Source organism: Carcharodon carcharias, chromosome 31 (assembly GCF_017639515.1).
Source record: "Carcharodon carcharias isolate sCarCar2 chromosome 31, sCarCar2.pri, whole genome shotgun sequence".
Classification (NCBI taxonomy): Eukaryota; Metazoa; Chordata; class Chondrichthyes; order Lamniformes; family Lamnidae; genus Carcharodon; species Carcharodon carcharias.
The window spans coordinates 15607064-15622843 of NC_054497.1; the positions used below are offsets into that span (position 1 = coordinate 15607064).

The 15780-nt window shown below is 44.6% G+C and overlaps 1 protein-coding gene across 3 annotated transcripts in view; it reads right to left on the reverse strand.

Annotated features, from left to right (window-relative positions):
• Positions 1–15780, reverse strand: part of LOC121271635 (parvalbumin, thymic CPV3-like) — a 31755-nt gene that overhangs the window by 10449 nt on the left and 5526 nt on the right. Inside the window, exon 1 of one of the 3 annotated variants that reach the window (XM_041177730.1) lies at positions 214–267. The exons of the other annotated variants lie outside the window; for them this stretch is intronic. The gene's annotated coding sequence lies outside the window, so the exon portion shown is untranslated. Of the gene's footprint in view, positions 1–213; positions 268–15780 lie in introns of those variants that run through there. 3 annotated transcript variants of the gene reach the window in all.

The window sequence follows — 15780 nt, forward strand, 5'->3', positions numbered from 1 at the left end:
GAGCAATCCTGTGTTGCTGTAGTGAATTGATAAGGAGTTGGGAGCGTAAACTCTTGAGGTGAATCCCTTTTGCTGCTGAAGAATATAAAGATCAACTTGGACCCAAAACCTGTGTTTGTAGGAGTTTCATTTCACACATCTCACAAAGAGCTGCACAGGAATCTTAGTGCATTTCTGATGGTAACCTAACAAAGTGGATTAAGTATCACTTACCCGTGTGTTCTTCGGTGTCTAAGGCACGTAGTCGAGAGATAAGCTCTTGCACCTGTTGCCAGTTCCAATGTTGGATTTATATACTGTACAGACCATCCTGTACTGTTTTCAATGGCAGTTACAAAGGGGTGGAGATCTAGAACATGTAAACTATCGCAGTGGTATGAAAATGGGTCTGTTGGGGTCAGAACTTGCCCAGTTTACACTGTACACAAAGCTGAACAGGGTTGCCCTCCAAGAGCTCAAATGAGTGGGACGTTGTAGCTTCCCCTCCGTACCCAGTGGATCTACTCTTCTCACAAAGGCAAGAAGCTGTTTGAATGGACATTTAATCCATCAACAAAAAACAGAATAGAACTGTGTGCATCCACGGATATCTATGTGACCTGGGATCAACCAACATCAGTAATTCAAATTATTTCGTCATTATCACACTGCTGTTTGTGCGATCTTGTTGTGTACAAATTGGCTGTTGTGTGTCCCACATTACAACAGTGAGAGCACGCCATTGTCAGCAAAACAGTTTGGTATTTCCTGCGGTAATGGAAGTAAAAAGACTTGCATTTATATAGCACCTTTCACCACTTCGAGGCACCTCAAATAGCTTAACGGAAAATGAAGGGCTCTTGAAGTGTCGTCACTGTTGTAATGTAAGAAACAAAGCAGCCAATTTGTGCACAGCAAGCTCCCACAAACAGCATTGAGATACCAATTGAACGACCAGTTTTTGCTGGTGTTGGTTAAGAGAGGAATGTTACCCAGGAGAGTGTGAGAGCTCCTAGCTCTGTACTCCAGGATCTCTCACACTTCCCCGAAGCACTGGGACAGCGGGGAGAGGCCTGATTTTTACCTAAGAAACAGTGAGGTACTTCCTCAGTACTGACCCTCTGACAGTGCAGCACTCCCTCAGTACTGACCCTCTAACAGTACAGCACTCCCTCAGTACAGACGCTTTGACAGTGCGGCACTCCCTCAGTACTGACCCTTCGACAGTGCAGCACTCCCTCAGTACTGACCCTTTAACAGTACAGCACTCCCACAGTGCTGACCCTCTGACAGTGCAGCACTCCTTCAATACTGACCCTTCGACATTGCAGCACTCCCTCATACTGACCCTTAAACAGTGCAGCGCTCCCTCAGTACTGACCCTTAAACAGTGCAGCCCTCCCTCAATACTGACCATCCGACAGTGCAGCACTCCCTCTGTACTGATCCTCTGACAGTGCAGCACTCCCTCAGTCCTGACCCTCTGACAGTACAGCACTCCCTCATACTGACCCTCGGACAGTGGAGCATTCCCTCAGTACTGATCTTCTAACAGTGCAGCACTCCCTCAGTACAGACCCTTTGACAGCACAACATTCCCTCGGTATTGATCCTCTGACAGTGCAGCACTCCCTCAGTACAGACCCTTTGACAGTGCAGCACTCTCTCAGTACAGACCCTTTGACAGTGCAGCATTCCCTCAGTATTGATCCTCTGACAGTGCAGTACGTCCTTGGAAGTGGCAACCTCACTTATATGCTTAAATACTGGAGTGGGTCTTGATTAATAATGCGAATGTCTTTACAAACCGATTGCTGTGACCCCAAAATAACCAATGAGTAATATTGGGAGAAGGCAGTGGCATAATGATAATGTCACTGGACTAGTAATCCTGAAGCCTAGGTGTCTAATGCTAATGCTCTGCTAATGCTCTGGGGACATAGGTTCAAATCCCACCATGACAACTGGTGGAATTTAAATTCAATTAATAAAGTCTGGAATTGAACAGCTAGTCTCAATAATAGTGACCATGAAACCATTGTCGTTTCTCATAAAATCCCAACTGGTTCATGAATTTCTTCAGGAAAGTAAACCTCCTGTTCTTTCTCAGCCTGGCCTACATATCACTCTAGACCCACAGTTTGGGTTCTGCCAGGGTCACTCAGCTCCTGACCTCATTATAGCCTTGGTTCAAACTTGGACAAAAGAGCTGAACGCCTGAGGTGAGGTTCAAGTGTCTACTCTTGACATCAAGGCAGCATTTGACCGAGTGTGGCATCAATGAGCCCCAGCCATACTAGAGTCAATAGGAATTGGGGCAAAACTCTCCACTGGTTGGAGTCATTCCTAACACAAAGGAAGATGCTTGAGGTTGTTGGAGATCAGTCATATCAGCTCCAGGACATCACTGCAGGAGTTCCTCAGGTTAGTGTCCTAGGCCCAATCATCCTTAGCTACTTCATCAATCACCTTCCTTCCATCATAAGGTCAAAAGTGGGGATGTTCACTGGTGATTGCACAATGTTCAGCACCATTCACAACTTTTTTTATTCATTCATAAGATGGAGGTATTGTTGGCTAGACCAGTATTTAGTGCCCTTCTCTAGTTGCCCTTGAGAAGGTGGTGGTGAGCTGCCTCCTTGAACCTCTGCGGTCCATGTGGTGTTAGGGAGAGAATTCCAGGATTTTGACCCAGCGACAGTGAAGGAAAGGTGATATATTTCCAAGTCAGGATGGTGAGTGGCTTGGAGGGGAGCTTCCAGGTGGTGATGTTCCCATGTATCTGCTGCCCTTGTCCTTCTAGATGGTAGTGGCTGTGGGTTTGGAAGGTGCTGTCTAAATGGTGATAATATGGTGAGTTACTGGAGTGCATCTTGTAGATGATACACACTGCTGCTTTTGTGCGTCGGTGGTGGAAGGAGTGAATGTTTGTGGATGAGGTCCCAATCAAGAGGGCTGCTTTGTCCTGGACAGTGTCAAGCTTCTTGAGTTTTGTTAGAGCCGCACTCATCCTGGCAACTGGAGAGTATTCCATCACACTCCTGACTTGTGCCTTGTAGATGGTACAGGCTTTGGGGAGTCAGGAGGTGAATTACTCATCACAGGATTCCTAGCCACTGACCTGCTCTTGTGGCCACAGTATTTATATAAGAGGCCATAAGACATAGGAGCAGAAATTAGGCCATTCGGCCCATCGAGTGCTCTGCCATTCAATCATGGCTGATAAGTTTCTCAACCCCATTCTCCCGCCTTCTCCCCGTAACCTTTGATCCTCTTACCAATCAAGAACCTATCTATCTCGGTCTTAAATACACTCAATGACCTGGCCTCCACAGCATTCTGTGGCAACGAATTCCATAGATTCACCACTCTCTGGCTAAAGGAGGTTCTCCTCATCTCTGTTCTAAAAGGTCTTCCCTTTACTCTGAGGCTGTGCCCTCGGGTCCTAGTCTCTCCTATTAATGGAAACATCTTCCCCACGTCCACTCTATCCAGGCCTTTCAGTATATGGTTAGTTATATGGTTGGATTCTCTCTTGTTGGAGATGGTCATTGCCTGACACTTGTATGGCGCGAATGTTACTTGCCACTTGTCAGTCCAGGTGTTTCTGCATTTGGACATGGACTGCTTCAGTATCTGAGGAGTCACGAATGATGTTGAATATTGTGCAATCATCAGCGAACATCCCTACATCTGACCTTACAATGGAAGGAAGGTCATTGATGAAGCAGCTGAAGATGGTTGGGCCGAGGGCATTACCCTGAGGAACTCCAGCAGTGATGTCCTGGAGATAAGATGATTGACCTCCAACAACCACAACCATCTTCATTTGTGCTGGGTATGACTCCAATGGGTGGAGAGCTTTCCCCCGATTCCCATTGATTCCAGATTTGCTAGGGCTCCTTGATGCCACACTCGGTCAAATGCTGCTTTGATGTCAAGAACAGTCATTCTCACCTCACCTCTGGAGTTCAGCTCTTTTGTCCATGTTCGAACCAAGGCCGTAATGAGGTCAAGAGCAGATGCAGCCGGTGCCCATATGCAGCGAGATCTGGATAATATTCAGGCTTGGGCTGATAAGTGGGAAGTAACATTCATGCTACACAAGTGCCAGGCAATGACCTCCAACAAGAGAGAATCTAACCATCGCCACTTGACGTTCAATGGCATTACCATCGTTGAATCCCCCACCATCAACATCCTGGGAGTTACCATTGACCAGAAAATGAACTGGACTCACCATATAAATACTGTGGCTACAAGAGCAGGTCAGAGGCTGGGAATTCCTGAGGAGGCTAACTCACCTCCTGACTCCCCAAAGCCTGTCCACCATCTACAAGGCACAAGCCAGGAGTGTGATGGAATACTCTCCACTTGACTGGATGAGTCCATTTCCCACAACACTCAAGAAGCTCTAAACCATCCAGGACAAAGTTTGATTGGTGCCCCATCCACCAGCTTAAATATCCATTCCCTCCACCACCGATGCACAGTAGCAGCTGCGTATACCATCTACAAGATGCACTGCAGCAACTCACCAAGGCTCCCTATACAGCCCCTTTCCAAACTCATGACCACTACCACCAAGAAGGACAAGGACAGCAGACAGATGGGAACACCACCACCTGGAAGTTCCCCTCCAAGTCACTCACCATCCTGACTTGGAAATATATCGGCCGTTCCTTCACTGTCACTGGGTCAAAATCCTGCAACGCCCTCCATAGCAGTGCTGTGGATGTACCTACACCACATGGACTGCAGCGGTTCAAGGAGGCAGCTCACCACCACCTTCTCAAGGGCAATTAGGAATGGGCAATAAAAATGCTGGCTCAGCCAGCGATGCCCACACCCAGTAAAAAACATTTTAAAAAATTCCAGCAAGTTACTCACTGATTTCAGCACAGTCTCTGTCAAGTGGATATGTTCCCAGTCACACTGGATATCCAGTGTATGTTGGCGATTTTCATGGTGAAGCTGCTTCAAGGGGCACTGAGCTAGCCAGGATTCTTGCTCCCTAAGAAACAGCGGGTGGCCAATCAGCCCTTTTAGCCTGTGCTGCCTTTCAATGGCCCCCCCCCGATCACTATCCGGTTACCTCCAAGGGGAAGAGAGTGTGTGTGCTTTCTGGCTGAGATCAGCATCTTCCTTGGCTGGCATGGTCGGACAGCTTACACACACTCAGCCTGGGCTTTGGCCGCACTCTCATAGGTTCAGAGGATGTCTGCTCCTGTGCTCCGAGCTCAACTCAGAAAGGAGAAAATTGTGATTGGGGAGAACTGATTTTGAAAAGAGGTGAAGGCTGAGGTTAATAGCTCTTTAAAGACAGTGAGGGAGATGGCAGCATGTGAGGTGCGGTGGAAAGGTCAGTGTATGACTCAGCCACAGGAACTTGTAGACTAGCTGACCCTGTTTTGCTTATCGACACCGTAACTAGAAGTAAACCTGCAGATTTATGTGAGGACACAGGTTTGTAATTCATATAAACACACCTGCCGGAATCCTATTATGATTGCAAAAAGCAAGGTCACCCCATTTTTCGATACCACTACACAAATGTAATATATGTCCCCAAGTGTTTCACAGACATGGAGCATAGAACACTGGTAGAGATATTAGGGAGAGTGAATGAATGTTTGGGATAGATTGAGAGGGGTGGGAGAGAGCTCGTGAGGCAGACAGGGTGAACAGGGAGAGAAATCAGCCAGGTCTCCCTCCCCTGATTCCTGTACAGTGAATCCCTTTAGACGGTGCATTGTGTGGCTGTCAGATGAGGGCAAGACTAAGCTTTACTGATTATTGTGCCAATCACATCTGTTTATAGCCCCTCCTACCAGGAGATCTACTGTCATGGTGTGCCACGCTCATCTGGCTGACACCACCCTCACACTATAACTCACGCCATCCAATGTGGCTCATCTGCAACCACTCTGTGACCCTCCATCATCTAACTACACCTTGGTCGACCCCTCTTTCTGCTCCTCTTTGCCCTCTAGTGGGGATCTCTGTAGCTCTGATCAAAAATAATGGAAATACTGAGACTTTCTTTCCTGGTTGTCACTTTTTACTGTTCTTTTCCTCCTTACAATTTCCAGCACCTCTTCATTGCTCTGCTGCTCTGTATATGGAATTTTAAACTTGCATCTTAGCGCTCACATTCCAAAGGCCTCTATGTTCTTGCACAGATCGTTGTTTATTGTCCAGGTTTCTGAGGCAGACAGGAAAGTGGATAGAACGTAGCACCTTATGAGTTTTTTTCCTGATTCCTAGCTCGAGTTTTCTTGCTGTTTTCCTGAAGCCACAGTTCATTCTTTTTTTGGAAAATTATTTTTGAAAACCTTCAACTGAAATTCTGGAATTTGAAATGAGGCAGAAGAAACTGCTTTAAAACACCTCACGCGGTGAAGGTGAGAAAAAGCAAACAAGACGCCCCCTCCCCCAGCTCAAACCACCACCCCCACCAAAGAAGTGTGAAGAGAGGGAGAGAGGACAATGGGAACTGCTAGCCAGCCAGGAGATACAAACCTCTGCGGACACTCAAACCCCTGTGGAGGATGAAAGAAACTCCACCTCCTGTTGGTTTTCACTATCTTGAAATGCGTCAAAATTTCTCGGAAGAAACATGAAAACGTGATTAAGATAAAAGCAAAACACTGCGGATGCTGGAAATCTGAAGCAAAAATGGAAAATGCTGGAAAAACTCAGCAGGCCTGACAGCACCTGTGGACAGAAAAAAAGCAGAGTTAATGTTTCGAGTCCGTATGACTCTTCTTCAGAATGTGACTTGTCCACGAACAATGACTACAGCAGATATGGTAATCGAATTTCTTTGGAATGTACAGCCAGCAAGGCTTTAGGAACTGTGTTGGCCAAGAAGAAGCAGAGGAATCTGGAGAAGCTGTTAATGGAGCAGTAAGGAAGCTCTCTCTTTTAAGTAAAGCCCATATAAAATCCAGCATGGAGAGAGTGAATGTTGTTATGATCCCCAGCTGAGGTTACCCCTGGACAAGCCTGATCCCAGAATGGGACCCGGCTTGATAGATCCTAACTTTTATTTGTTTGTTTAGATACATGGAGAGGGGCTACCGAACAGAGTCACCAGAGTCAGTTTTAGCAAAAGAATAAAACTTTTATTAAACAAGAAAAGATGAACTATATTACAACACTCCTTCACCCACAACTATACCTCTACAGATATATGCAGATTTGTAAGGATAACACAAGTTACAAAAGTTATCTTATACTCTAATGTTCACAACAAATACACAGTTCACCTAAACCAATAGGCACTCTGTGGTCAGACACACCACACTCTGAAACCAAGCCACAGATGCCACCTCAACCAGATGCTATGGATCTCTCCTCAACTTCCCCCCACCAGCCCCAAACGCTTGTCACATTATGAGCCAACCAGTCTCACTGAACTCTGACTTTCACTCGAGGGTTTCCAATTTCCATTCTCCAGGAACTCGCTTTAGAATCTTTTCCCAAACCGATGCTTTCATTCAGATGCCTTACACAATGGTTCACCTCCAGAGTTTTGAACGCTCCTTTCAATGTCCCCCTACCCTGGGTCACCACATGCATTCAAACTCTCCTCTCTCTCACTGACTCAGCTGTCAACAGTTGCTTCACATGCCCATAGCAAAGAGTTACAGATCTTCAGTTGTCTCTTTGGAACTTCTGGCCTCTTGCAAGCTGTTTTCACTTTAAATATGCTTTCTGCAGCTTTTGTCTCTTTAATCTGAAGCTTGGAGCCTTTCTCTCTGCCCTTCACTCTTAATCTCACTTGACAGGACCTTTTCCAGGTTCCTATCCTTCCTTTGACTAGAAGGTCTGCTTGAGACTTTCTCCTGTTCAACTCCCCTGTCTATGGGGTCTTTTCTTTAGCTTGGAACTGACTATCTGTCCCCTTTGCTCCAGTCTCTCCTGGCAGCTGTCTTCAAAACCAACTGAACTCAAACAGCTTCCACATCAACTACTGTTTCTAGTTTCTTCTGTGTGTGTCTGTGAGAGGGACCTGCCTCTCTGAGTCCTTGTTGCCAGGCAACAGCCCAGTTTCTCTACTCTTGTTTGTTTAACTTAGCTGCAACAGTTGTAAAACTCTCATTAGAAATGCAGGCACCTTTTAAAGCAAAACTAAAAATCAAATTGACCTCTCCTCAACACACAGATACAGAAATGCAAATCAAACTCAAATATCGAAGCTAAAACTCATTCCTAACACCCACAAATACTAGTATAACTCACTTAAACTATCTCTATTTCTTAACAATGTTCACCAGAAAGAACCTCAGGAGGAACTCATCAATTTCTGGAAGACAGATTACAGATTTTAAAAAGTGAAACTGTCTCCAGCAAATGCAGTTACATGGACTTCAATTCAACTCCGGGATTTTAAAGGGGAACCAACCAACTTAAAATGGCCAAACGTTCAACAATCTACACCTCAAGGATAAGCAAAGGACTTACCTGTTTATTCTTTTCAACTGTTTATTTTGAACCCTAACTTTCCTTACTTCTGATACCTGCCTGTGTGTAACATTGTATCTTTTATTTATTTCCCCTTAGAGTTAGTGGCTAATAAACTTGCTCTTTCTTTGACTCAAGAAAGCCTTGTGATTGGCTCCTTATTGTTCACTGTATAGATAGTAAAAAATACGTTTGGATTTGGAAAAGGCACCCACAGGGAAAAGAAATTTAAAAACCTTTGTTGTGACCCACTGAGGAGGCTGAATAAAAGGGAGCCAGTTCACTCCTCCTCACCCAGTCTTAACATTGTTAACATTCTACATCTTCACAAAATTACTCCTGGCTATCTCTATCCTTCCTCTAAATTCGGCAGTGTATTTGGCGTCTTCTGTTATCATTTGTCTTAAATTGACAAACTTATCTACTTGTTCCAGTGTGACACCGTCCACTTCAATCTTCACCCTAGTTTCTTCTAATATATTCCTTCTGATGACCATTGTTTCTGTCCTTTTGGTGTTCATACTCAATCCAAACGCGAAACTTCCAGCTTTTACTTGATCTGCGAGATTTTGCAGGGACTCTTCTGATTCTGCAAGTACAGCCTAAACTTGTTGTGTTCTTGCCTCCAATTTTTACATTTGATTCTCTGAATATTTGTTCTGTGTTATATTGAGTAACTGTGGCTGCAGTACACAGCCTTGTCGTAATCCTCTGGTCACTTCATCTTGTCAAAGTACAACTCATGTTGCCATTCCTGGGCCTGTGTGCAGTTCACATGTCAATAGGAGAACAGAGCCACAGACCATGGAGTTTAAATCTATTTTAGTATTTTACTATATTGCTATGTTGTTGTGCTATTGTGTTACTGTAGAACAGGATTGATCTGTTCCTATTTTAGATGGTTACAATATTACTGTGTTACTTTAGCCCGGACTTTGCTGTCATTAGTCCGTGAAACCGACAGCAATTCTGGTGTCCGCACATGCATAAATTAAAAGTGGAAATTCAGAAGTTGGGGTCGGTGATTCCCCACTCCCCCCGCCCCCCAAGAATAGGCTGTTGAATTCAATGTAGTACATAAACCGCTCGGTGTAGTACATGAACCGCTCGGTGTAGTACATAAACCGCTCGGTGTAGTACATAAACCGCTCGGTGTAGTACATGAACCACTTGGTGTAGTACATAAACCGCTCGGTGTAGTACATGAACCACTCGGTGTAGCACATGAACCATTCGGTGTAGTACATGAACCGCTCAGTGTAGTACATGAACCATTCGGTGTAGTACATGAACCATTCGGTGTAGTACATGAACCGCTCGGTATAGTACATAAACCGCTCAGTGTAGTACATGAACCACTTGGTGTAGTACATAAACCGCTCGGTGTAGTACATGAACCACTCGGTGTAGTACATGAACCATTCGGTGTAGTACATGAACCATTCGGTGTAGTACATAAACCGCTCGGTGTAGTACATAAACCACTCGGTGTAGTACATGAACCACTTGGTGTAGTACATAAACCGCTCGGTGTAGTACATGAACCACTCGGTGTAGTACATGAACCATTCGGTGTAGTACATGAACCGCTCGGTGTAGTACATAAACCGCTCGGTGTAGTACATGAACCATTCGGTGTAGTACATGAACCACTTGGTGTAGTACATGAACCGTTCGGTGTAGTACACGAACCACTCAGTGTAGTACATGAACCGCTCGGTGTAGTACATAAACCGCTTGGTGTAGTATACAAACCACTCGGTGTAGTACATAAACCCGCTTGGTGTAGTACATAAACCGCTCGGTGTAGTACATGAACCACTTGGTGTAGTACATAAACCGCTCGGTGTAGTACATGAACCACTCGGTGTAGTACATGAACCATTCGGTGTAGTACATGAACCGCTCGGTGTAGTACATAAACCGCTCGGTATAGTACATGAACCACTCGGTGTAGTACATGAACCATTCGGTGTAGTACATGAACCACTTGGTGTAGTACATGAACCGTTCGGTGTAGTACATGAACCACTCAGTGTAGTACATGAACCGCTCGGTGTAGTACATAAACTGCTTGGTGTAGTATATAAACCGCTCGGTGTAGTACATAAACCCGCTTGGTGTAGTACATAAACCGCTCGGTGTAGTAAATAAACCGCTCGGTGTGGTACATGAACGGCTCGGTGTAGTACATAAACCGCTTATTGTAGTACATAAACTGCTTGGTGTTGTACATAAACTGCTCGGTGTAGTACATGAACCACTTGGTGTAGTACATGAACCACTTGGTGTAGTACATGAACCACTCGGTGTAGTACATGAATGGCTCGGTGTAGTACATAAACCGCTTATTGTAGTACATAAACTGCTTGGTGTTGTACATAAACTGCTCGGTGTAGTACATGAACCACTTGGTGTAGTACATGAACCACTCGGTGTAGTACATGAATGGCTCGGTGTAGTACATAAACCGCTCGGTGTAGTACATGAACCGCTCGGTGTAGTACATGAACCACTCTGTGTAGTACATAAACCGCTGTGTAGTAAATGAACCACTCAGTGTAGAACATAAACCGCTCGGTGTAGTACATGAACCGCTTGGTGTAGTACATGAACCGCTCGGTGTATTACATAAACTGCTCGGTGTAGTACATAAACCCGCTTGGTGTAGTACATAAACCGCTTGGTGTTGTACATAAACAGCTCGGTTTAGTACATGAACAGCTCGGTGTAGTACATAAACTGCTCGGTGTAGTACATGAACCACTTGGTGTAGTACATGAACCACTCGGTGTAGTACATAAATCACTCGGTGTAGTACATGAATGGCTCGGCGTAGTACATAAACTGCTCGGTGTAGTACATGAACCACTTGGTGTAGTACATGAACCACTCGGTGTAGTACATAAACCACTCGGTGTAGTACATAAACCCGCTCGGTGTAGTACATAAGCCCGCTCAGTGTAATACATAAACCGCTTGGTGTGATACATGAACGGCTCGGTGTAGTACATAAACCCACTTGGTGTAGTACATAAACCGCTCGGTGTAGTACATAAACCCGCTTGGTGTAGTACATAAATCGCTCAGTGTAGTACATGAACCACTTGGTGTAGTACATGAATGGCTCGATGTAGTACATAAACCGTTCGGTGTATTACATGAACCACTCGGTGTAGTACATGAACCACTCTGTGTAGTACATAAACCGCTTGATGTAGTACATGAACCACTCAGTGTAGTACGTAAACCACTCGGTGTAGTACATGAACTGCTCGGTGTAGTACATGAACCGCTCGGTGTAGTACATAAACCGCTCGGTATAGTACATGAACCGCTCGGTATAGTACATGAACCGCTCGGTGTAGTACATAAACCGCTCGGTGTAGTACATAAATCGCTCAGTGTGTTACATAAACCCGTTCGGTGTAGTACATAAACCGCTTGGTGTAGTACATAAACCACTCAATGTAGTACATAAACCGCTCAGTGTGGTACATAAATCGCTCGGTGTAGTACATAAACCACTTGGTGCAGTACATAAATCACTCGGTGTAGTATATAAACCACTCGGTGCAGTATATAAACCACTCGGTGCAGTACATAAACCACTCGGTGCAGTATATAAACCACTCAGTGCAGTATATAAACCACTTGGTGCAGTATATAAACCACTCGGTGCAGTACATAAACCACTCTGTGCAGTATATAAACCACTCGGTGCAGTATATAAACCACTCGGTGCAGTACATAAATCACTCGGTGCAGTATATTAACCACCAACTATTGGAAGGGATGTAGAGAAACAAATTTGCAAAGAAATTACAGAGAATTGCAAGAATTATAGAGTAATTATAATGGGAGACTTCAATTATCCAAATATAGACTGGTATAGGAATAGTGCAAAGGGACAAGAGGGGCAAGAGTTCCTGGAATTTGTTCAAGATAGTTTTCTGCAGCATATGTCCAACGAGAGGGTAGGCACTGATGGACCTGGTTCTGGGGAATGAATTGGCCCAAGTGGATCAAATATCAGTGAGGGAGCATTTAGGGGACAGTGACCATTGTATCATAAGGTTTATGTTGGCCATGGAAATGGACAGAGAACAACCCAGAGCAGGGATAATTAACTGGTGGAAAGCCAACCTCGATGGGATGAGAATGCATCTGAGTTGAGTGAGTTGGAATCAAAGGTTGGCAGAAAAGACAGTGGCTGAACAATGGGTCACCTTGAAAGAAAAAGTATTGCAGATCACATCAAGGTATATCCCCTTGAAGGGGACAGGTAGGACAAATAAAGCCAGAGTGCCCTGGATGACGCGAGAGATAGAGGTGAAGATGAAAATTAAGAAGTGCGCGTATGACAGATATCAGGTAGAAAATACAATGGCGAATCAGGGGAAGTGAAAAACTAATAAGAAAAGCAAGGAGAGAGAATGAAAAGAGACTGGCAACTAATATAAAAGGGAATCCCAAGGTCGTGTATAAGCAAATAATTAATAAAAAGGTGGTAAAAGAAAGAGTAGGGCCGATTAGGGATTAAAAAAAAGGGGACTTGCACATGGAGGCTGGAGAAATAACAGAGGTATCAAATGAATACTTTGCATCTGGCTTTACCAAGGAAGAAGATGCCACCCAGGCTGAGGTGAGAGAGGGATAAATTGGTACACTTAAAGAATTTACAATTGAGAAGGAAGAAGTTTTAGAAAGACTATCTTTACTTAAAATGGACAAGGCACCAGGACTGGATGAGATGCATCCAAGGGTACAGAAGGAAGTGAGAGTAGAAATTGCAGAGACACTAGTGATAATCTTCCTTAGACACAGGGGAGGCGCCAGAGAGCTGGAGATTTGTGAATGTTACACCCTTGTTCAAAAAGGGGTGCAAGGATAAAGCTGGTAACTACAGACCAGTCAGTTTGACTTCAGCAGTAGGAGAACTTCTGGAAACCAGAGTTTGGGACAAAATCAATAGTCACTTAGACAAGTGCAGGATAATTAAGGAAAGCCAGCAAGGTTCATTACGGGAAAATCATATTAAACTAATTTGGAGTTTTTCGAGGAGGTAATAGAGAAGGTTGATAAGGGCAATGCTGTTGTTAGGGGGAAATAAAGGGATACAGTATAGGGATACAGTAAGGACTCATTGAAGGGAATCAATACTTAAAACACCCAAGCAGGCAAAACCTGTCTGCGTAAGCAGTTGACAGTTAAAGGCCAGGCTGGACAGAGAGAAATCTAAACGTTGCACATTCTCAGGGCTTGTGAGTATCAGCAAGGCCATATTGGACAAAGAAGAATGTAAATTTGATAGTTTGAGTGGTTTGGGAGTCAGACTGGAGCCTTAGGTTGGAAAACAACTAAGATTGAGCCTGTTTATAGCAGATAGGGAAAGAACAGCTGGTCTTAGTTTAGGTAAGAGGGAGGGTCTCTGCCTGGGTGTGAAACAAATAGGGACATACAATACATGTACTTATCACCAGAATTGTCAGTTTAATGTAAACCAATATGTTGACAAGATCGAAATCTGGAAACTGTTCTGTACGTGGCCAATAATGTATAAATATGATGAACACTTGTAGTTTAGCAGAGTGCAGTCTCAAGCTGTATTGAGATGGCGCCCTCCTTGTAATTGCTCGAATAAATGATTATAACCTGTACCTGAGTCTCCTGTGGTCCATTCATCAAAGACACCACAACACTGTTGATGTGATGTATATGGATTTTCAAAAGGCATTTGATACAGTGCCACACAACATACTTGTGAGCAGAATTCTAGCTCATGGAATAAAAGGGAAAGTAGGCACTTGGATAAGAAATTGGATGAGTGACAGGAAACAAAGATGGTTATTTTTCAGATTGGAGGAAGGTTTGTAGTGGAGTTCCTCAGAGGTCAGTGTTGGGACCCTTGCTCTTCCTGATATATATTAATGACCCAGACTGTGGTGTGCAGGGCACGATTTCAAAGTTTGCAGTTGATATGAAGATTGCAAATGTTGCTGAGGATAGTCTTAAACTTCAAAAGGACATAGACATGTTGGTGGATTGAGCAGACAATAATGAGGGAGCAGTGCAGCCTCAGTGTAGTACTAACGTAAAGCTGCACTATCAGTGTAATACTGAAGCAGCAGTGCAGTATCAGCGTAATACTGAAGCAGCAGTGCAGTATCAGCGTAATACTGAAGCAGCAGTGCAGTATCAGCGTAATACTGAAGCAGCAGTGCAGTATCAGTGTAATACTGAGGGAGTGATGCAGTATCAGTGTAATACTGAGAGAGCGGTGCAGTATCAGTGTAATACTGAGAGAGTGGTGCAGTATCAGCGTAATACTGAAGCAGCAGTGCAGTATCAGCGTAATACTGAAGGAGCGGTGCAGTATCAGTGTAATACTGAGGGAGCGGTGTAGTATCAGTGTAATACTGAGGGATTGGTATAGTATCAGTGTAATATTGAGGGAGCAGTGCAGTATCAGCGTAATACTGAAGGAGCGGTGCAGTATCAGTGTAATACTGAGGGAGCGGTGTAGTATCAGTGTAATACTGAGGGATTGGTGTAGTATCAGTGTAATACTGAGGGATTGGTGTAGTATCAGTGTAATACTGAGGGATTGGTGTAGTATCAGTGTAATACTGAGGGATTGGTGTAGTATCAGTGTAATACTGAGGGATTGGTGTAGTATCAGCGTATCAGGGGGAAAACTCTCTGTTGGTTAGAGTCATATCCAACTCAAAGGAAGATGGTTGTGGCTGTAGGAGGTCAGTCATCTCAGTTCCAGGACATCACTGCAGGAGTTCCTCAGGGTAGTGTCCTCGGCCCGACCATCTTCAGCTGCTTCATCAATGACCTTCCTTCCATCACAAGGTCAGAAGTGGGGATGTTCACTGATGATTGCACAATGTTCAGCACCATTCACGACTCCTCAGATACTGAAGCAGTCCATGTCCAAATGCAGCAAGACCTGGACAATATCCAGGCTTGGGCTGACAAGTGGCAAGTAACATTCAGGCCACACAAGTACCAGGCAATGACCATCTCCAACAAGAGAGAATCCAACCATCGCCCCTTAATGTTTAATGGCATTACCATCACTGAATCCCCCACTATCAACATCTTGGGGGTTACCATTAACCAGAAACTGAACTGGACCAGCCATATAAATACTGTGGCTACAAGAGCAGGTCAGAGGCTGGGAATTATGTGGAGAATAACTCACCTCCTGACTCCCCAAAGCCTGTCCACCATCTACAAGGCAGAAGTCAGGAATGTGATGGAATAGTCCCCACTTGCCTGTATGAGTGCAGCTCCCACAATACTTGAGGAGCTTGACACTGT